Source organism: Onychomys torridus, chromosome 4 (genome assembly GCF_903995425.1).
Source record: "Onychomys torridus chromosome 4, mOncTor1.1, whole genome shotgun sequence".
Taxonomy (NCBI): domain Eukaryota; kingdom Metazoa; phylum Chordata; class Mammalia; order Rodentia; family Cricetidae; genus Onychomys; species Onychomys torridus.
Window position 1 is genome coordinate 152068971 of NC_050446.1, and position 24534 is coordinate 152093504.

At 38.9% G+C, this 24534-nt stretch overlaps 1 protein-coding gene across 1 annotated transcript in view; it reads right to left on the reverse strand.

Annotated features, from left to right (window-relative positions):
* Positions 1 to 24534, reverse strand: part of Macrod2 (mono-ADP ribosylhydrolase 2) — a 1315286-nt gene that overhangs the window by 534402 nt on the left and 756350 nt on the right. The window contains exon 4 of the mRNA XM_036186599.1: positions 9500 to 9573. The gene's annotated coding sequence lies outside the window, so the exon portion shown is untranslated. The remainder of the gene's footprint in view (positions 1 to 9499; positions 9574 to 24534) is intronic.

The window sequence follows — 24534 nt, forward strand, 5'->3', positions numbered from 1 at the left end:
TTCCATATTCCATCTAGGCCCTACTTTAGTCCTGGCTTCTATTAAAACACATTTCCTATCTTGAGGTTACAACAAAGGAGGAAGACACAGCCATCAGAAACTAACTGGGATCTTTAGCTTCTCCAACTGTAAGAAGAGAAGTATCAAAAGATGGTTGTTTTTGTTTTTGTTTTTTTGTTTTTTTTCTCAGAAATATTCTTCTTCCTTTGTCTAGGACAATGAAACTCAATTATTTGTTTTTTCTAGTGTAAACACTTGAGGGGTATAATTTATTCCACCAAAATCAGTGCTTAGGTAAAACTGGAAAAGAGCTGTCAGGAACAGCGAAGGAAGTGAGAAGGAAAGCTGACTGGGAGAGAGGAGAGAGGGTAAGAGGATACAGAGGTGATCAGTGGATTTCTATCTAGAATAACACAATGAATCCCATGGGATTCTCTGATTAATATGTGTCAACAATTATAGAAAATCAGTGGTATTAAAACAGGAGTGCTTTAATGGAGGTTAAATAAACAATTTAAAATATGTGCTTTAAAGTAAATCCTCCAAATGACTCTAATCCTTCTCCAATCAATCTATGCTGAGTTTTATGCCCTAACTTAAGAATTTTATCTTGAGTTATTAAAACTAAAATGTGGCTGACCATTCAGTTTTTCTATAAGACACTTCATTTTACCTCAATTTTGATTTTTTTACACAAGTCAACAGAACGGACTCCAGGATTCTGCCAGCTGTCCAACAATCTGTGACTTCCTCAGCAAATGATCTTCTCAAAGCAGGCCACCTGCCAAATGGCAGGGATCATGGCAGCTTGTACCACTTATGCCCTGCACCTCCAAGCTTCCTCATTCCTCTCCTTTCCCAACTCCAAGTGGCAGAGAAATTCCAGTGAAAGATTTTAACTAACCTATTTGGAGTTTTATGCCTAAGTCTGGCTGTCTAGGTAATCCTAGAAAAATCATCACTGGTCATGGAAGCAGGTTCATATCATGGCATGAAACAGGAATTTATCTTACTTTTAATTACCACATTTGCAAAACTAGTTATGGAAATGATTTCCTTAAAGAATCTTTTATAAATATGTAATAGTGTATATTACAGATCCTAGCTGTCCATCACCGAGGGCAGAAAACAAAGCAGAAGCTATTGAGGAATGCTGCTTACTGGCTTGCTCCCCCTGGCTTGCTCAGTTTGTTTTCTTTTACAATCAAGGACCACCTCTCCAGGGATGGCCCCATTTACCATGAGCAGAGCCCTTCCATATCAATTATAAATCAAGAAAAGGCCCCATAGATTTGGTCACAGGCCAGTCTGATGAAGGCATTTTCTTAACTATGGTTCCTTCTTCACAAATGATTATAGCTTGTCTCAAGTTAGCAGAAAAACAACAAAAACCAACCAGCATACTAGCACAGGCTATAGGACATATTATTTTTCCTCCTTTAAGAATACCTTTTTATGTACCTATTCTAGAATTCCTAGAACTTTTTTTAGAACCCTATATAGGAATCTCCCTTGTCTATTGAAACATATCCCCACCTCCTATACACAGTGGTTTGTTTTCTTTCTTTCTTTTTTTTTTTTAGGTTCTCTCTGTAATGACCTAATCCCCTACTTTTTTGTGCTGATATGATGGGTTGATCATTGATACTAAAATGAAGTCATTGCCAGAAGAGAATTCTGAATACATTTTTTGTTCCTTCTAGGTCTGTATTTATTGAGGACACCCCATGTTTCAGAAGCTAAAGGAAAGTACATTGTGTAACTTATAAACAATCACCCACAGGAGCTGGAGTTTAATATGAAGGATATAATTTTCCAATCATCAATATAAGCATCATTTCACGTTTCATTTAACCCCCCCCTTTTAGGAACCATAACAATCCTATGGCAATTCATGTCAGTGACATAAGGCAGGTCCCATACTGTTTCTTTCTTTCCTTCACTCTCTCCCTCCCTCCCTCTATCCCTTTCTCTTCCTCCCTTTCTTCCCCCCATGCCATCCCCAATGTGATTCCAAAACAAAAGTGACAAACAATTTTTAACACTGCATATGTTCAAAGACCTCTGCCAAGCAGGGGAAAAAATAGGCTTGGCAACAGAAGCTGAAGTGTCACAGTCCCTTTGTGATCTTTAGTGAGGAAACCAGTGGCTGTGTCCTCTACCTTGTCAAATTAGCACGAGAACTGCCTGTATACTATTCAGGAGGCCAAGGAGATGAGCATTTCTTCCATAGATTCCAAATTCTGTTTCCCAAGGTGGAGGAACCCATTCAACTCCTTAATAAATCCATGATGGGTGTCTGAATGTGTGGAGGCACAGGGAAATGACAGAGCCAATTACCTCCATGTAATGCAAACTATAATCTTAGTGAGTGTGTCCTTACTATGTAATTGAGAGGACCTAGATTTGGATTCTCAGCAGTCATCTAAAAATCAGAGCTTGGTCATACATGCCCATAACTCCAGTGCTAGCCATTGTGGGGGGGTTGCAGATTGGAGAGACAGTTGCTGGAGTTTGCTGGACAGCCAGCATACCCCATAAGCTCCAGGTAAAGTAGATAGTGATTAAGTGACTGAAAAGGACAGCTGATGTTCTCCTCTGGCTTCCATATGGCTTTGCATGGAGCACACACATGCATAACATACATACACACAGGCACAGGCACAGGCACACGCACACACACACACACACACACACAATGTCTTTATTTCTAAAAGACATTCATGATAAACTCAAAACCAGTTTTGGTCTCCAGCTGCCACTCGGAGACCCTACAGTGGGAGTAACCTCAGGAAAGGTCTGAAACTCAGGTAGAAATGAGAGCTAAATATACACCAGGCTGAGTCTGCTTCGTCGACACAGAACCTCAGCTAATCAAGCCACATCTGTATGTATGCTACTTAAAGTGACAACAAGCTGTATCACAGGTGTTGCACTTCCCTCAGAAGGCACAAAATAAACAATTGAAATGACATAGAGATGATACTTAACATTTTCAATAACAATCTGTTTGTGTAAAATACATAGTTAAAAAATATGTGTTAGGCAGAGGCCTCAAAGTGTGCATGTGGTGCAGCAAAGTTGTACCTTCTTCCAACACAGAAAGCAGAAGTGGAAGAAAAGGCAGAAGTGGAGTGCGTCCTGTGTCCTTCATTTTCAACTCTCACTAGGTGCCTACTAAATGAAACAAAGGTTTCCCCCAGTGACTCACTCATTCCAGAATGGGATCTAGGGTTGCTGGGTAGAAGTAGAATTATGAGGAAAAAAGGCAGGAAAACTGCATGGAATAGCTAGAGAAAGATTACATATCCCATAGTCTTCATAGATGAACCTATGGCCAGCCTCAGGTGAAGTATGGCCTTCCAGCGGGGTGACTGATTTTGCACAACCATGATTTTAAGAACAACTTCCTAAAATCCTAAGCATTTGCTTTTCTGAGGTTTTGTAATTGGTGGAGGTTCAGATTCCCTCCACTGTGCAACTGAGGTCTGATTATAACTTCAAGATATCAGTGTATACAGTCCCTGGAAATCTAGCAGTCTATCTCAGACTATATTGTTCATGCCTTGTCTTCTAAGAAGACTTCCTCAAAGAGTTAACACATCCATTGCATGCTATAAAATGCATGCTCCCTTGGGGAATTTGAAATATTGAATATGACCCCAATAAATTGGAAATATCTCAGAGCATCAGGCCCTTTGCAGCTTTTAGAGTGAAAGACATCCTGTTCTGCTTTCTGTAGAAAAATTACAACTAGGTACACTGCTCCAGAGACCAATAGCCAAATGCCATATGAGTCCCTGGTGTCCAACAATAGAGCAGGCACTGTAAAAACATTTCCTAAGCTAACTTCCAAATATGAGTGGGAGTGTCTCAGAGCTTTGGAGTGGAGAAATCATAATTTCACATGAAATGATATTTTTAGTTGCATAAAAAATGAGGAATGCATGAAGCTGTATATGATACCCTACAGCAGTCACCTCGAGCCCCATTCCCGCTGCTCGTTTCTATAATATCCCTTCATTTAGCTTTCCTATCTCTATAATGAAATGACTCCTTTAGGAAAATGGAGCACTTACAGAAAGGTTATTATTCTACTTGCTGTCAATTTTTTTAAATAGCCGACTCATATTCTTTCCCTTCAGCTTTTGAATTTAGCAAATTCTAACATTTATTTTAGCTGAAGACCCTAGTACATAGCTTGCACCCCATATACACCTTTGATATGACCTCCAGCCTTCTTACTCTGTGTGTTAACACTTCAGTCAAGCTTTCTGTTTCTTTGTATGTCCATTGTCTCCTATGTTGTGGGATGATGCTTCTGGTTGGTCTTCTCACAGCAAAAACTCAGCTCTTAGAGCAGAAAATTTCTTTTCGTTCTTTTAAGTTTTCTAGTTTTTAGTTCTCTCACTACATTTTTGTGTCTGATTCTCTCCTCCTGTTTGGGGGTTTTGTTTTTGTTGTTGTTGGTGGTGGTTGCTTGTTTTGGTTTTGTGTGTTTTTGTTTATTTTGTTTTGTTTTGTAAATACTTCTTCATCTCACCCACAACTGTACAGTTTGTTCAGCCAGTGACCCTTTTGCATGTTCTATGGTACTTGTAAGCCTGTCCTGAAAGCCATTCCTTCATGGTTCAGATGTGGAAAAATCTAAGCTAATGGATGATGGGATCAGAACACGGGCCAAAGGACTCCAGTTGGGACCCTCTGGGTATAGAAGTGTTGTTCCATGGCAGCTGCTGGTGGTTTGTGAAATTATATTGAATCCAACTGACTATTGTGTTCAGAAAAGCATCCACCCTAAAGGTTCCGATATAAGAGGGTTAGTAAATGGCAAACTGTGAAAGTTCACCAACCGTGTGCCAACATCAGTCCTTTATTGTGTGACAGCTGAGTCTAAGAGAAGTTGCCACTGAATTATATACTCATGTGGAGAAGGGAAGAGTGGCCACGGAGGGAAGAACCACATCATGTTATCCATATACCCCCTTTTAAGGAAAATTTCAAGCCTTTGATCAGCCAAGAGTCCCAGTGTATGTATCTTTCCTACCAAGCTCAAGGCTGGCCTTGCCTCATCCAGAACTGACCAACCTGTGAGAGGACAGATAGGATCAGGCTGGGGCCATGTGGCAACTTAGGCGAACAACAATGATAATGCTAATATGATCATGAAGTAACAGTAACTAGGGAAATATTGGAATGAGGAGGACAAAACACACTGCAATGTTTCTCATTGTGTGTGTGGTTTGAGGTTCTGGTTACCTTCCAAACCTGCTCTGAGCCTGGCGTTGAATTGCTAAGACTTCCTTCTCATACACTATAGTTCACTTCTAAGGTAATTCTCCTCTACCTAAGCTGGTGTGTTTCTTTCAAGCCATCTCCAACTGACTGCATGGCTCTTTCACCTCGTCTCCCTTGGCTTTATATTGAGCTATAGGCATGAATAAACAGATTTTATACTGAAAAACTGGTTGGATATCTAAAATAAGCTTGTATTTGATTATCTGTAATATCATTCTCATTTTCTTTATACTTTCATGTAAGTAGGCCTTGTAACATTTCTCTTCATCTCAGCAAGGACATAGAAAGCTTACTTGGGAGCATAGGCCAAATATGTAGTTCTCATTCTTGACTCCTCTACATTTGTCCAGTTCTACATTGGACACCATATTGGATTATGCTTTATAATTGGCTGATATTCAATGTTTCCTTTTATGTAAGAACTTTATTTTCTTATTCCCTAGAACTCAGTTATTGGGTACTGGGGAAAAATATGAGGAAAAGTTATATGCAGAATTCCTTTGTTCATGCATTTCCTATGATGAGGTGACATTTCTGTCAGCCTGGGCTCCTGATGAATCCAATGTCCTCTGATGACTCAAGACATACAAATAATATGGACAACAACTAAACTATTCTTGTTCTATAACATTGACACTTGGGGATGATTTGTAACTGTGGAATAAGCCAGCCAACTCACTGAAAACAATCTTCAAAAACCTCAACTTTAAAGTGTATCTTAAACTCCATCCTTGCAACTTCCTTTTATACTATCATTGCTATCCTAAACTCCCCATGTTTTACCTGGAGTTTCTGCAGGAGTCTCTCAGTTGACCTCCCTCATCCTTCTCTGATATTTCTAAAGGATAGTTTCCAAAGAGCAGCAGTATTTATTGTGTAAAGATCATATAGTTCATGTTACTCTTTTATCCCAAACTCTCGAGGAACACTGCACTAAACTAGGAGTTGTCAAAAGTCTTTCTGTTAAACACAGTGCCTATTGGTCAACTTCTGCCAGTGTTCCTGCCATTCTCCATCAGCACCCATCACACCCCCTTCCCAATGCTCAGAGCAGTTCTCTCCTGTCTTCCTCCCCTTTTGCCTTCTTGTTCCCCCTTCGTGGAATAGTGGAATATTTTATGTCAAGAGCTCTGTGTAGCTTAGATTACTCCCTCTCATTGTAAAAATCTTCCTTCCAAGATTATAGCCTTAGAATAGCCTCAGTGGCTTCTAAAAACAAATATCCTCATAATCCATTATGTAGTTATGATGCTTGATTTTCCAAAGAATTCTTTAGACTGTCTTACTTCTTTATTTAGTTAATCTGTTTCTCTTTTCACAGACTATGAATTCAAAAGGCAGAGATTATTTGTTTGTGTGTTAGTGCTTCATTCCTGGTCGAAATGTGCCTATTGCTTAGTGGAGTTCAGTAAATATTTATCAAATGAATGAATTAATGAATAACTCACTGAAAAAAATCAAGTTGTCAAAACAACAAAAAGACAAGTGAATTGGAAGCAATATTTGTTCATAGATCTTTAAGCTAGTTTGTTTGGTTAAGCAAAACAAACCTTAAATCAAAATACTATTAAATGATCAGTTTGCATAGCTTTTTTCTATCACCACTTACAAATTTTTTAATAGTTATTTATTTTATATTCCTACTGCAGTTTCCCCTCCCTCCTCTCCTTCCAGTCACCTCTAATGCCTCACCCCCATCTACTCCTGCTTTCTATTCAGAAACAGCAGGCCTCCCATGGATATCAAGAAAACATGACATATCAAGTTGCAGCAAGACTAAGCACCTCCCCATGTATTACGACTCGACAAGGCAGCCCAGTATGAGTAATATGGTTCCAAAAGTAGGCAAAAAGTCAGAAGCAGTCCTTGTTGCCACTGTTAGGAGTCCCACAAGAAGACGAGCTACATAACTGTCACACACATGCAGAAGCCCACTTATAATTTATTTATTCAGTAAAACCTGATGCATCCAAATGAACTAGATAACACCCTTTAGTGCATATTAAAACAAGGAGTTCTTAAAAGGTAATTAACCCAGGATATATTTAATGTTGCCATGACTAATGTGTTACCTAATCAAAATGTCCCAAATTTTGTGCAATGCCTAAGATACATACACAGAAAGGATAGGAAAGCAAGAGATAGGCTCTTGGGGATAATCTTTTTATACACTGTAGAGATGTGTCCCTACCAAAGGCGCCTTCTGACTGGTTTAATAAAAAAAAAAAAAAATGACCAATAGCTAGGCAGAAGAGAATAAATGGGACTTCTGGGGAGAGAGAGGACCTCTGAGAAGATGAGAGGCAGAAAGATGCCAGTGAGACATGAAACAAATCAGTTATACAGAATGGGTGAGAGGTAAAGCCATGCGGTAGAACATAGATTAATAAAAACAGGTTAATTTAAGTTACAAGAGCTAGTTTGGAAAAAGCCTAAGCTAAGGCCAAGCTTTCATAATTAATAAGAAGTTTCCATGTCATTATTTGGGGGCTGGTGGGCCAAAGGTCTGACTACAATAGGCTCAAAGAGAGACCAGGCAAGAGAATTCAGTAGGAGACACTAAGAATTTTTCTTTCAGGAAGTAACTCTTTAAATAGCTTAACTGGGATTAATGTGTCACTACAATTTGTCAATAAGCTGTACAAATGAGTAGTATGTTTTACTCTTCATCATCAGCTCCTCAGTGGGAGGTGTTTATGGGCACTTGTATTGTGGGCCAAGATGATAAACATGAACTTTCTCCAGTCTACATATTGTTCAACAAAAAGGATGGTAAGTCAGAAAGTATACATTCAGTGTTATCAGCTTCCAATCACAGGGCATATTGCATTTTTTTTTTTTTTTTGGAAAAAAAATAGATATCATGGTAAGGAACATTTTCTATGACAAAGACATATGTGGGCAGTAAGTGCCTTAAAAGGAACTCAACTTCTTCTGCAGGCTTCAGTGACATTGAAGTGAGGAATGGCTGTGAGACCTGAAACCAATCCCTGTGACTTTCCACACCTGAGCATCTTATCTAGCTTTTTGTTGCTAGAAGAGGGTGATGGTGGAATTACATACCCTAAATGCCCTCAAAACCTGCTGTGGATTTAAGACATTTTTACAGTCTGGGTATATTAGTCTCTTGATTTTCTTTTCCTTTTTGAGGCAAGTATTGTCTAAACTGAAGTTACAGCACACACACATTTTAAATTTGTGGGGTGGAAAGAGCAGACAACAAAATGTACATATTTGGCCATATAGCTTTTTACTCCTACTAGAGGTTAAGAATATTTATATCTGGTTAAGGAATGTTGAAATTGTAGTACTAGAAAATTACACTGCTGTTTCTTTACATACTCAGAAGAACAAAGCTGATTCTCAATAGGAAACTTTCAGAGCCCCTTTTCCATACTCAGCCATTTCCAAATATTCTGTCTCCTTCCCAAAGGGAAATCTAAATTTACAATGGAAGCAAAACTCACTATAATAATGTAATTACTATCAAAAGAATGAAATCAGAACCAGAGAAAAGCAAGGCATTGCCTGAACCCCCTTGCTGTTTTGATGGGTGAATCGACAAACACCTGGAGTGTATGGCTCCCTGTTTTAGTTGTACTGCTGCTTATCACTCTTGCTTATCACTCAGCATGTCTCAGCATAGTCCACAGACATTACTAAATGAGTAGAAATGGAGATGAAAGCACTTCATTTCATGTTTAAAAAAGTCCTGGCCATAACACTCTAGTTAACAATTATGTAGTCCTATGGCAGTCCCATACCTAGAAGTCAAATCAGGAAAGGTCCAAGTTATAAATAAAGATGGAGCCTATTAACAGACATTGCTTTATAGCACAGTCCCCTGACAACAAAGACAAAGCAGGTTGTCTAAGGAAAACAGCACAGGAAGAATAAACAATCATCAGCAAATCCATTCCAAACTCCTGCTCACATACTGCCTAAAAAACCTAAAGAGGAGAGTGAGGGACAACGAATCTGCTCTCCTAGCTCATCATCTGCACTGTACAGGTCATTATATCTACCTCAGCCAAATGATTACAGGAAAATATTTAATCATATGTAACCCCAAGTGAAGAAAAGCTGGATGGCACAGGCATAAGGACCAGGTCTGAGTAATATTGATGCAGTTTATCTGCTGGTGCTTTAACAGAGGATCAAATCATGTTGTTTGGAATGTTCATTGCATAGGTCATCTTACCTCCTGGTGATTCTTGGCCAGCCATTCCTTAATCGTATCTAGGGCAATGACTGCAGCAGGTTCATTTGGAAAACCTAAATGAAGAGCATAAGAAAGCAAATAATTAGAACAAGGAAGGGATGCAGAAGTCAACCAAGGTTGAAGAATGGATTAATCTCATTACATAGTATTCCATTCAACAAGCAAATCAAATAAGGCTGGTGGTAATAAATTTTACATGGATGTGAAACCTTCAATCAATGACATGATATGAATAAGACTAGCTCTATACCAGTTACAAAAATAAATAAATAAACAATTTAATAAATATATCAATTGAAGTATTCATATATACTTAATATCTAGCTTATAATATACTTTATTCTTCTCAGTAGTGCTCAAAACAAACTTTATTATTTGCCTCAGCATTTTTAAAATTGAAAATAGATTTTTTCATACAATGTATTCTGAATACATTCCCCCGAACTCCTCCTCCAAGATCCACTCGACCCACCCAAGTCCACATTCTTTCTTGCTTGCTCTCTCCCATTAGAAAACAGTCATCTAAAACTAGTAATAAAATAAGATAATATAAAAACAAATAAACCCGAGTAGGAAAAAAACAAATGAACATAAAAATAAAGAGCCAAAGAAAAAAGCACAAGAAACACATATAGACACAGAGACACACATTGGTAAACACAGAAATCCTACAAAAGTACAAAATTGGAAACCACAATATATAAATGAAAGACCTTGTATAAAGGAAAAAAAAGGAGAAAGAAAACAATGTCCAGACAAAGCATTATGAGATGAAAGAAAATAAAAAAGGAGAAAGAAAACTTCCAAAATCATCACTGAGTTTCTTTTGTGTTGGTTATGTCTCTTCAGCTTTAAAACCCAGTAAATGTGGCTCAGAGGAAACATGTGGTTGGTGTGGAACCATTAGGTCAATGTTCTCTCAGGAACTGCCACAAGGCAAGGAAGATAACATGCCAAATCGCTATAGGAAAGAATCACTTATCAGTAGTCAATGATGGTGTTTGCAGCTCTACTTGAACACACTAGAGAAGATGTCTTGGATGTAAATCACATCAACTAAACTGACCTTCTGGTGTGGTTTGACTTCACCACAGCAGCAGAAGTAGCAGAGTTATGTGTCATCTCAGCATGAACACACATGTTCAGAATGTCAAAAGCACACCAGCATGGGATTTTAGCTAATGTGACCTGAACACATCCCTAGACCATCAGAATCATTACACAATCTGCCAACAGAAGTAGAAGAAGGAGGAACCTACAGACTCAGATTTCTCTGATGATGAGGAGGAGGAGACAGGAGGGACTATTTTATTGAAACACTTTTAAGCTCTATATTGGTTTCTTCATCACCAAGTATCAATATATGTCCTATTAGATATAACTTTCTGGATTTCCATTGTCCAGTATCTCTCATTTTCTCTATTTTTCAGTGTTTAAAAATTATCTACAAGTACATAGTTGAGTGGTTGTTAATGTGTTTATAAAGCTGGACAATCCTCACAGTCCCCAGCATACTTTAATGATTCCTAAAGACACTCTGTGCCCTCCAATGTTCACCCCAAAGCTCCTATACTGTCTGCATGCTAGTACCATCAGCTGATTCTCCTCCAGAACTTTCCAATACACCTTCTTCTGTGGCTGTGTCTGTTGGACCAATTCTTCTCAGGTTCCTTTTTTTTTTAAGGCATGTTAATAAAATAGTTGTCATTCCCAAGTTCTTACACCTTGCCTTCTTCCTACATTCTACTTTAGCCAGTTTCAGTGTCTACTGCTACACTGTCTGTGAGATGCCTTCTATGTAGTCTCTTATGGCATTGTCTGGCCTGGCAAAGAAAGAGAGACATTGCTATGTGGAGAGTTCCTGTGGTAGCAAATACACATGGCAGTGTTTAGGCTAATGGCTTGATCTCGGTAGCCTTCAGAGAATGGTTAGAAAAGATGAGCAATCATTGTAGGGCCCTCATTTGCAAGCATTCAAAAACACATTGGTTTTCTGATTAGGTTTTCTGTGTGCTTTGCTAGAAATTACATTAGGAACATGGAGACAAATGACAGGACCAAGATCCATGTACTTTAATTTATAAAAAAGTGGGAACCTCTGTGATATGAAAAATGCCACAATGTTTTATGCACTTGTAAATTCCTCTGCAACACTAGGGTTCAGTTTTGTTGTTTTTTTACATGAATGCTTTGTAATATAAGACCTTTAAAATTAAAATAAAAGAAGCTGTTAATTTAAAAAAATAGTTATTCTATTAAAGAAACTATCCTTGAATGAAAAACGAGTTTCTATCTAGATGCTTTTAAACAAGATCCTGTCCAATAAAAGCCTGAAGTCTAGGGAAGGAAATAAATGAGTAAATATTCAACCACAGAACAGCAAGATGAGTAGAATAGTGTGGAAAAACACAGGTGAAGGGAACTAGGAAAGTTTAGGGGAAAGGCATGCAGAGTAGCCATTGGGGAAACACTGTCCCAAGAAGTAAACAGCCAATGTCAAGGAACTAATGGAGTAGACAGGGAAAGTGAAAGGGAGATTAAAAAAAAAAAAAGCAGGGTGAGTACATCGGGCTGCAAAAAGGAAGTGGGGTGTGTATGCATTTGTCACTGTGGAGTTAACTACAGAACCTTGTTCAGTCCTCCTCTTCCTGAGTTGACCACTCGCATCTGTAGCCACACTTTCCTTGGCATGCTCCAGCACAAGACTACAACCTGTTTTCCCCATGGCTTGCTGGCTATGGCAGTGCCTTCTCTGAACCACTGCTGTGTGTTACCACTTTCTCCACTGGGATGGTAGCCTGCAGAGTGTGTCCCTCGAGAGGATGAACTCTGTCTACTTCCTTGCTTTCCTTTCACACTGATCTCAGGTGAGGTCTGACTGCTCCTCAAATGAACTGCTATACTTGATTCTTAGTTGTACTGCTTCAGTCTTTCATGGCTTCTCCAACCTACTCAATACCCTGGGTTCAGACAGTCTTTCTCATGTGCCACCTCTGGAGACAGTAATGCAGTCTTTGTTGGTGCCACAGTTTAACAGTGTCATGAGCACCTCTGTTTGCATTACCCTTCTAGTGGCCTCAGGTGCCCTTTTCAGACTTGTCTTATTTTTTCTCTGCTTATTCTCTTCTCAAGAAATTCTTCTCCAACTTCAAGGTATATTTAATAATTACTCAAAAGATAAAATTATAGGGGTATGGTTATCTAATAAATACTGTCATCACATTCAATGGCAATGGCCATCTGCATTAATGCTCACCTTTAGAAGACATAATTCTCCACAGATGAAATTAGACAAGCTCTTACAGAACCATGGCAACCACGGTAAGTTCTCAATTATCCCTGACCTCTTGGTCACTCTCTCACATACATCAAAGCCTCTGGTATAGAGTTATGGTTTTCATCATGATCTTGGGGTCTCTGTATCCCTGGCTGATGTCAACACCCAAGACGATGACCCACTAAATACCCAGTTGTCATGTACTTGACCTGTTCATCTTCAAAATCAACCTCCTCCATTCTACTCCAGATGCCTCCTCCTTAGGTCACACATTGGACCTCGATGTAACATTTTCAATCTCAGGTTATGGAGTGAAATACCTAAAGCCTGTTTCCTATTTAGCTGTCTCAGTTGCTTTCTAAGCCATGCCCCTTCACAAGCATCTGATGCCTCCTCTCTACTCATGCTAGTCCCCATCTATCAGCATCAACACTCCTGGAGTGTTATCAACCACTTTCTGTTTCTTAAGGCTCATCTATTGCTGTATTGCTACTTGCTTTTCCCCCTTAACTCAATCCTTACTGGGTCCTTTTTACTGCATTCCTTTACATGCTCATGTAACTTGTGTAAAGATAAAAGACAAAGAATTATGAACAAAATTCCTATACTTTAACAAGTAGGCCTGACTATATGGAGCTCAGATCATTGTGACTTAGGATATATTTTGCATTCATCTACAGCCTGACTTCTAATGAGCTATGGCCCTTGTACAAATGGCCAGTTTTGAGAAAAACAACTTAGGCCATAAACTTTACTGCTCAAGAAGAAAGTAAGAAAGCCAACTCATCTATTCAAATATTGACCCTGCCCAAGTGGCCCACAGAATAAGAAATGAGTAGCTTCCTACTCAACTACTACAAAACACTTCCAACCCTTCTTAGCCATGACAGCTTCCTTAGGAACTCACCTGTTGCATTCTGACAGTGTACTTCAATAATTTCTTTCTGTTTGTTTCTGTTCCTGTGCATCTGTTTCTTTGTTTCTGTATCTCTCTCCATGTATGTGCAAGTGTGCATGCATGATGCAGTGCACATCCTGATGTCAGAGGACAACTTGCAGGAGTCACTTCGTCTACACCATGTAGGTTTAGAAGATTGGACTTGAACTATCATGCTTGGCCTCAAGTACCTGTACCCATCAAGCCGTCTTAATGACCCAATAATTTTTCTCTGTGCCTGTGTTTTATTGTATTCTTTTATAGTAGGTTGCACCGGCCTTGCCCATGCCACTTCACATGGCAAGTAGGTAGCCCACCTAAGGAGGTTAAAGGAGCGCTACTGGAGGACAAAGGGTGACCACATTTTATAGTTGGGTAGGCTCTCACTTCCTTTGGCTTTTCTCTAACTGCTATTCCTGTCTTCTTTTCATTTTCTTTTTCTTTTTTCCTGAAATCTTAAAGATTAAAGGTTAAACTTGTAAATGTGAACCCCTACCCCCAAATCTGTAAAAGTACTCATTTGCCTAATTTCCAGTGGCTTTGCTTTGGTTAAGATTTCTTTGGGTAAAATGAAGTCTCTAAGCTTTAATTTTCTGCCTTCTTCCTTGCTTCCCTGATCTAGCTCTGTAAGGAAGTAAAGGGTCTCAGGCCTCTATTATTTCTTCTTTGACATTCTCAACCAGGCTTCCTACACTCAGGGAAAGGGGCAGGATATGGTATGCACATGCAAACTCTTTATTGAGAGTTCTTAAGACAGCAACACTCCTCTGCCCTCTATACAGTGTCTGGCTCCCTGTCATTCCCTTTAAACAATTCCCAAGGAAGCCAGAAATGGAGCAGGGAAGGGGAGTGGAGGGAGTTGGGAGGGGCAGACAAGTGCCAAATTTCTGGAGGCAGTTGTGCCAAGATGGTACTTATAATAAAGGTGGGAATAGATTGTCATCACTGGGTCTTCACCCCCATCCTGCATGCCATGCTGGGCACATGCTGAGGCCCTTGACCAAACAGGGGACAGAGGCACTGCCTTGGGAGGGAGTGGGGAAGCATACCCATGCTGCTGTTCTCTGAAATGGGCAAATAGTCCTAGTGTTTCCAGCCTGGCACTTTCATAATTTGGGTGGAGACAATACAAAAGACAATGTGGGAGGGAACAAAGTATGTAAGAATGTTTTACCCACAGCTCTCACTTCCCACCTCACTTACAATGTCAACTCCATCCACCTTATTGCCCCCCTCCACCACATCTCTGCACTGGACTTTCTGATCTTTGGATCTCTGGTATTTGCATGCCCACCACTTGTGGCAACCATTTCTGTACCTGCCTACCTTTCTGATGGGGGGCACTTATCATTGTGGCTTCCCAGAGTGGGAGGGAAGCATGGGTCTGGTATTCATGAGGTCAGACTTCCTAATCTGAGAAACTTCTAATTCACCAGGCTTTTGCTTCTACATGAAAGTAAGTTCTTCCCTGTGGCAGAGCAAGCAGTTTGTGGCTAAATTTCAGTTTCAGTATTCCTAGAGATCAACTTAACTAAATGTTGGATATTCTGTATCAGGAAACCAAGGTGGCCCCAGAGGGAAATCAGGTCTCACTTTTGTGGGCCTAAGCTCCTCTGTTCTTAAAGTTGGCCCAGGTAGGATTACCCAGGTCCCTTTCAGACAAACCTGAGCTCCATTACCTACTGGGTAGATGATGCATCTCTGTAGGCCCACACTGTGTCTGGCCTAACACCTTCTATTACTTCTAGAATGTATCCTTAAGAATCTACATCCAACTCTCAGAATCTGAGAAGTAGGTTGTTTTGTTTGTTTGTTGTTTTTGCTTGTTTTGTATTTTCAACAATTTACCTTTATTCAACACCTGGAGCAAGAACACTAATTCCTGCATGACTTTCCAAGCCAGGGCTCCATTGCACAGCTTGGCCTGTTTTGTCATGACCTTTATAAATTTCTGGGTCCAGCCTGCCATCAGAAGACTCCACTGTTCCTCTCCTCATTCCTCCCCCATTGATTCTCCTGGAAAGAAAACTGCCCACCAATTCTTCATAGAAACAGAACAAATGCAGGGTTAACATATGACTTGTTTTGTTTCCTTACATACTTTCTCTCCCTTTCTCATACAAGATAATTAAACCCTTTATATTATAGCCATCTTTTGCTGACACATAATATTCTGTAATTATCATACTCCGGTGAGACCAAAATGTATGCAGAAGAGCCTTTAAAAAGCCTTACCAGCAACAAGGACTGCCTAAAACCAACAGCAAACAGTAGCCTTTTAATTTAGCCTTGAACATGTATCTTAAGTTTTTTACCCTGTGTCATAAATGTAATTTAAATGCAACTTTCATAATAGATTAGCCCATTTGTTGATAATGTCTCTATGTCTCATAATATCAAAGAAGGAAAATATAAAATGTCTAAACGTTGTTCAAGTTCCTAACATCAAAATTCAGTACACTGATACAAAACCAGAAACAAGTCCTCAGTTTAAAACCAAGGTGCTCTGAAGGTTTGTTTACAATTTTTATTTGCTTATTTATTTAGTGTTTGCATACATATACATACATGTGAGTGTGTATGGAATCTTCACAAAGACCTATTTTTAAAATGCAATTGTTTTGTCTAAATTTTGTTGAAAAGTTACACAGACGTTAAAACTAAAAAATGATTACTTCCTCTTTCAGACTGCTGAAGTTGTCCAGGGTGTTTGACAACCAAAGATTAGAAGTTTAGACTAATAAGAATAAATTGACTGGAAGGATAGACAATACTTAGTTGATGGCACTCCAAAGTTCATCAGGTCCCAGGGCATGATGGGATTGCTCTAAAGGGGGCTGTAGCTCCAGGAAGTTGTCTGTTTTTCTATCAGAGGGATGCTGTGATTGTGCTTGAGCCAGTGGTATATTCCACACAGTGGGGGAATCAAGGAAAAGTATCCCTGTGGAAGCCACATGGTTAGCAAGACCCGGAATCATCCAAACAGATGGAGCACCTGGAAGAGGACAATTAAAGGAGCCCAGGGATCCTACTAAGTCCATGAGTCACCTGAAGTAATCAGCAAAAAAGAAAAAGGTTAATTTGGGGTCGGCTACCTGCTCTTAAAGACCAAGCAGAAAAGCAAAACCGATCATAAAGCCATTAGTACTGCAAAACCAAAGTCTATTCACCCCACCAGGATTCTATCTGGACCTGCTTCATTCAGGGTACCTAGTCTTCCTAAAGCTTTACACAGAGAGTCATTCAGGTGACCAGTTCTAGTTCTCTCAAAATGACGTTGCCAGTTCTTATTGTGCATGCCCACATTGTTTTAGTTATTTCTTGGGGGAAGGTGTCCTAAAGAACTGGTAGAGTGTTTAAAACCATTTGAGGAGTTTTATTTCAGAGATGGGTAAGTGATGATGTTGAAACCTTAGAATTAATAAAAAGAGTAAGAATATTGAGATGGTTAGTAAGGTATAATTTAACAGATTAAATATCACGGAGATGGGGTGATGGGATTGTGGCTACTACCCTATGTTAGCAACAGATAGGTAGGCTATTTATGTATATATATATATATATTTGAGTTTGGATTGGACATATTCAACTGCCAATTAGGATGGATGAAATTGAAGAGATGAAAGTTAGAGAACAGTCAGTACACAATGAAATTGGGATAATACAGTGACAGGTATGAATTTTTGTCCTAGTAAAAGTAACAACCTTGCCATTAAGGAAATACTTTGGACAGCTGTTGTTATTCAGAAATGGAATGGAGAAAGGCCTCCTTTTCATCAGAAGAATTAACGTTACCACATTAATGAATTCACAATTACTATTTTTAAATATTCATTGTTCTGAATTTAGGAACTAATTATCTTGGTTATTACACAAATATTGATGCTGTTGTCTGGCTGCCTCTTCTGGTGACTGTGGGCTAGGTTTATGAGTGAGAACTGGAATGATTCCTAATATAGTTATTTTTAATCTGATTCTTGTTGGATGTAAGTAAATGTGGTGGTCAAGGATCCATTAAAAGTGTAGCTATTATGGTAGCTCAAACCAGAGGATTTATTAGTATAGAGATGACATAAACTGACATTTTAGAGGATATGAGTCTGATGCCTTAGTTAATTGAACTTATTGTAGAATACGGTATGACACCAATTTTTAATTTTCAAGTCAGGGTTCCAGCTATAGTTTTACAAACAAGGGTGTTAAAACTGCAATTATTTACTGTATCAAAGTAATTCTGTCATCAGACATGTATCTTATATATGAGGGAGAATTTGTGATGGATGGAGAGATGTGTCAAATATATAATGCTAAAAGTAATTTTTAAATAGTTATATAAGTTGATCATATAAAAATAGAGAATGTGATTCTCATATTAATAAGTATAGAGTGGTTAAAGAAGGCATGTTTTCACTATAAGATTTAATGTGAGGATTCTGGGAGTGGGGGCTGTAACATGTTCTAGGAGAATGATTACTATTATGGTATTTATTATAACAGTGTGTTCTGCTAGGAGGAAAAAAAAAAGACAATGCAAAAGAGCCTGCAACATATTCAACATTGAGTCCCTAAACTCATTCTAATTCTCCTAAAGTCAAAAGTATCCAGGTTTCTACTAATGTGAAAATGAATCTTATTGGGGCTAAGGGTCAAATGGGTGAAACAGGTCATACATCTTCTTGGGCATTAATTAGTGAGGACAAAGTGAAAATGTATTATTAGTAGATAGATAAGAGGATAATGGCTAATGTAACTATATATGTAAGAATTTGAACTATGGCCCAATGAGCTTTAATTAATGCATCTTTTGAGTTTGATGCTCTTTCTGATCATAGAAAAGAGTAAACTTAGCAGCACAAAGTAGCTAAAATGAATAAAACTCCTAATCTTATATTAATAAGAGAATGTAGTACAGGAAGGGGTATTCTTAGGGCACAAGGTAGAGTGAGAATTAGAGTTGGGGTTATTGATGAGGTTAATGGACATACTATTTCTTTAATGAAAAGTTTTATAGCCCCAGGAAGTCATGGAAGGAGACAGTGAGGATTTGCAATGCTTGGTTCTTCTCATAATCATGTATCATCTATTATTTTCCATTCAACAGAAGTTAGAAATGCTATAGTGATGAGAATTGGATAATTAGTAGGAGATTAATTAAAAATCAAGTGTTAAGCAGAAGATTTGGACCTCTAAGAATGAAGTTTTAAGTACTCATCATTCTTCAGGTTCTGCCTCCATAATAGGTTATATTTGGAGACAGGGCTTCTGCACACAGTTATTGGATTTAGATAATTTCATTTATTGAATGAAGCCCACTGAAGTCTGTTAGTTCTTATACAGACATCTACAGACACCCAGATATGACTCCCAGTTACCTACGGCACCTACTCAAGTGGTTAGTCTCAAGAAGAATAGATTAAGTTTAGAATTTACTACTCAACAAGACCATAGGATACCCATTCTCCATTGATATGAACCCCGGGATTTACAAGATAAGAGCAATTGACTTTCTTTACAACTATTGTAAGATGCCTAACCTCTCACAACATGGTTCCCTCTCTGAGAACTCACCTATTGTCTCCCTGCAGTGTATTTGAATAAATTCTCTCCCTATCTCTAGGTTGGTCAATATTTTTGCTGTTTACATCACTAGCATCTTCTATGCCATTCACAGGGTGATTCCCTCTTCCTGAAATGGCAAATGGCATCCCCCCTTTTCTCTTTCTTTTCTTTCTTTCTTTGTTTGCTTGTTTGTTTGTTTGTTTGTTCCTTCCTTCCTTCCTTCCTTCCTTCCTTCCTTCCTTTCTTTCTTTCTTTCTTTCTTTCTTTCTTTCTTTCTTTCTTTCTTTCTTTCCTTCTTTCTTTCTTGCCTTACATTTAGGTTTATTTGTCTTCTGCTCAGTTACCATGTGTCTTAGAATTGTTCTATTGCTATGAAGAGGAACTATGACCAAGGCAACTCATATGAAAGAAAGCATTTAATTAGGGGGTGGCTTAAAGTTTCAGAGATTTGTCCTATTGTCATTGTGGTGAGAAAGATGGCAGCATGCAGGTAGGAGCTGGAGAAGGAGCTAAGAGCTGCATTCTGATGCACTGGCAGATGGTAGAAAGAGACATTCTGGCCTGGCATGGGCTTTTTAAAACCTCAAGGCCCACCTCCAGTGATACACTTCCTCCAATAAGCCTACACTAACTAATCTTTCTAATCCTTTCAAAGGATTCCCTGGTGACAAAGCATTCAAATATATGAGCCTATGGAGGCGATTCTTATTCAAACCACCATAGTTCTCTATTTAATGTTTTCATAGCACAACTTGCCTTTCTCTTATAGTTGTAGCATATGTGATTCTACATTTATTTCTGTAAAAACAAATGTGGTTATGATGTATAATCCCCCTGGACAAAACAGGTAACACATCTGTCTTTGGTTTCATTGAATACCTGACACTTAAGTAGTGCACACAAGATGGTCAGTGAATAGATGATGAATGAATGGGTGAATTGTAGGCTTATAGTTTTAGTATTCTTGGCAGAAAAGACTGACCCTTGTGAGCACAGGGTTGGGGGATGCTGAGAAAATACTTGAAGTAATTATATCTACACATCCTTTTCATTCAGGAAACATAAAAATAACACTGAGATGTTTCATAGAAGAAAACATGGTTCCTGGTTGAAAGATTAATGAATATACAAGGAAAGATTTTAGCCTCGGAATGGGCTCCCAGTGACAGCAAGGTTTGCCTCCCGAGGTCACAGTATATTCTCATCAGGGGGCTTTTGCTCACAGTTGCAAAATATGGCTACTCAGAGAGGAGGCTGCTACCAGGCTCCAGAATAGCCACTGAATGGGATGACATAGACAATCTCTTCCAAGGAGGAGATCACTGAGGCTGAACAAGACATTAATAATTTAGGACCAGTCATGCAGGGAGTTATGGGTGTGTGTGCCTAGGTGTGGAGAGAATCTGTACTTCTCCCAGCATTCTAAAGTTTAGTTCTCTTCTTGAGAGGATGGATTGTTAAAGTTAATGTGTGCTATAAACACAGGGAGCTGGCTCATACAATATGTAAGTGATTTTTTATTTTTACTTACTTTTGCGTTAAAAATACTTGCTGAATTTTTACACATTTATTTACATATATACACACATTATTACTCAACTCAAGAGGAAAATCATTTCCAACACTTCACAAAGTAGCCTTTTCTGAGTCCATATCTATGTCTCAAGGTAGCAGCTACTCTGACTTCTATCATTACAAATTAATATGTATCTGTGTCAAGTCTGCATTCTGTTCATCACTGGCCCCTATGTGACTTCTCCCAGCTTTGGCATATAGCAATAGCTCATTCTACTGCATTGCCATATCTTATTTCACTAGATGAACACAAAACAATGTGTTAATCCAGTCTAGCATGGATGGACAATTGGGCTGATCCAGTTGTGGGTTATGATGGATGATGTAACATTTTAGTGCACATTAATGTTTTTTTCCTGGGAAGTGGTGCTGCTGTTCTTGCCAGTTAAACTCTGATCATCAGTTTTGCTGAGGAGATTTTCAAAATAGCTGATAATTTACATTCCCACCAGAATCATATGAATGTTTTAAATAACAAACTAGTGATCAGGCATGATGGTAAATTGACATTTGGGAGACTGAGGTCATGTGGATCATATTCAAGGTCAGCTTAAGCTATATAACAAGACACTGTCTCAAAAAGCTATAAAAATGTATTCATGTGTCATGATGTCCATTACACCTGTGTTTTGACTGTAGGTAAAGACATTAAAGAAAGCTTTAGGCCATCTGGTGTTTTCTATAACTTGGGGCTAAGACAATCCCCCTTTCTCAATATGAAGCAAGTGGTTGTTAAACCAAGAACACTGGAAACAAGAGTGAAGAAGTGAAACAGTTGGGTTTGCAGTATTTCCATCCACAGCACACCACATGGCTCATTAGATGGACATTTTCCTTCTAGACTAGAGTGCTAAACTGATGCTACTTACATCAATGTTCACTATAGGAAGAAATAGCAACAAGCACATGATTCTACTGCATCTATGGACTATTTGCTAGTGTTGTCAAAAACTTAAAGTGTTTCCAACACAAATACAGTGAATCTGGTTTTAATTTCTCTATAGGAAAATCTATTACCTAGTTAAAATTTTGTTTGCTAATATTGACCACTGCCTGACAGCTTTACCTTACCCAGTAAGTTCCAAAGTAGAAACTAAATTTGTTTCCTTGACATAAAATGTAGTCATGTTCCATTAAACCTGTCCAAGGAACAGAATTTGGAATGGAATTTTCAATAGAAATTTTAAAAACAAACAAACAAACAAACAAGCAAATAAATAAATAAATAAATAAATAAATAAATTCTGACAGTTTGCTCTTCTGTCCATAATGGTATAGTAAAGCTGTTCTGGGAGACCCTGAAGCATATACCACCACATTGTCCCAGTGGAATCAAGACCCCCACTACTTAAAGTGTGGATACCTTTCTTGTCATAGGCAAAAAGCAATCAATCAACCAATACAAGGATGAGTTCACAAACAATCGAGCAACTGGTAAGGGTTTCTAGACCACAAACCTTGGTTAGTTACCCTATTTCTATCTGACAGGGAAGCAGCTGGCCCAAAGGTATGTTACAATATTATCAACTTTATATATATGCTACATATAAAAAGTAGTTATCCCACTAACCATACACTTTGATTTTTAAAAACCCTGACTTATCTTTTTAAACAATAGCTCTTCAGAGTGCCATAATCCCCCAGAAGTAATCAACCAAAATCAGATTCCCTTCTGTTGTAAGCTTTAAATTCATATAGAATCTCAGCTCTCTTTCCCTGCCAAGCCCTGAGTGGGGGAAATCATGGTGATATTTATTATTACTATTATTGTTGTTGTTGTCATTTGCCACTCACAAACTCAAACATATCCAGTCTTGAATGTAGGACTTGCTGCATTAATGGAAAATTTTGGCTATTCTAAATGAGAGGGAAGGTTGAATTCCTGGGTAGATGAAAATGTTGATATCAACTGAACACCACTGACTGGATACAAAATTCTATTTCATATAAGAGTTTAGGGGATGGGGATTTAGCTCAGTGGTAGAGCGTTTGTTTGCCTAGCAAGCGCAAGGCCCTGGGTTCAATTCTCAGCTCAAAAAAAAAAAAAAGAGTCTAGAAATAATCACATTATTTTTCTATTTTAATGCAAACATTCATGGAGGGTACTATGGTCATTAAATATATACACTTTTGAGCTAAAATGAAAGTAGATAATAGAGCATGATTTGTTTTCATCTTTCACTAATTCCTGCACACATACTTGCACACTTTTGCTGGGTGGGTTGGGGGCACTGAGAGAAGGATATGGTGAAGGGTGTGATAAGCATGTGGACACAGAAGGCAATACGTTCTGGTTTTCATGTTTGAGCTGCTTTTCTCAATCCCTCCCCAGGCCTCTTCCAGCCTATAGAAGCAATTCTGACAGCAGATGAAATCAAATTACTTGAGAGAAATGAGCTGAAGGAGCCTCACTGTTAAGCAATTGCTAGAGCGGCCACTCAGACAATTCTGGCTAAGGCTGAGTTTCACAAAAGATAAAACAGGTGAAGTAATAAAAGTGATATTGGCCCTGTGACTGGGGAGAGCACCGTAGCAGAATGTTAAAGAAGGTGGCATTGACTTTTCCTGGGGGTGAAAAAGGCTGTCACAGAGGCAAAAAATGAAGTGTTACAACATGGTTTTAGCTATTGTTTAAAAGGACAAGACAGAGTTTCTAAAAGCCTAAGTATATGGATGTAATAAAGCATGTTAATGAGTTGGAAAACCATGGCAGGTACTCAAAATGCTCTACATGTAGCCTCTTGCCTCAGTCTCCCTCCTGAACACTAGCTTCACTTTGGCCTGCCAGATACACCTTGAGAGGTGATATCCTACTTCTGCCAGCTATGTGAAGAGCAGACCTATTCTTTACCTGTCGTGATGGATAGTGTGTGGGACCTTGGTCTCCTAGAATAGCTTGATTACACTTTCGTGGGCAGAATAGCAAAAGTGGCAGCTTTTATTTATTTACTTGTATAATTTGTAAAAGTTTTACTCTTACAAATTTCATATCTATATACAGTGAAGTAAGATCATAGATGCCCTCTATTTTACCCTAAATCTAGTGACCTCATGAAACAGCATAAAGTCAAAATTCCCCTGAAGTTACATGTAGTCCTTCCCATTTATAAAAGAGAACTCATAGAAGGAGCAGGGCCCATCCATGAGACTGGGTCTGTCTAATTGGATTCCACTCAAGCACATGCTACCTATGTCTACCACTCCTTGGCCACCCTGTGAAATGGACAGTATATGCCATGAAGTCTGAGCTAGAGGCTCTAGGCCAGGTGCTCAACATTTCAAATTCCAAATAAAGAACACCAAGTTTGGGGCTCAAATGTTGGTGTGTTTGCTGCAGAGCATTAAACACAGGCTCTCTCACACTCACAGAGCTAGAAGCTACATGCTGCCTTCTTCCTCAGGTGGTAGACCCTGTTACATCAGGTGAGGCTTCCTTGCACAGTCCTCTCTCTCATAGCTGGGAAAGTTAGAAAAGATGGCCATTCTGATGGAACGAGTGCAGCTCAAGTAACATTGCTCTGGTGGCTGGTGGCTTTTGGTACAATGCCTGCGACTTATCACTGCCCCACTTCTCCGTGGTCCTCCACCACCTTGTACTTTATTATACTCAGTGTGGGTTTCTCCAGCAGGAACTCTAAAATTAGTTGTAATATAAAGAGGGAGAAG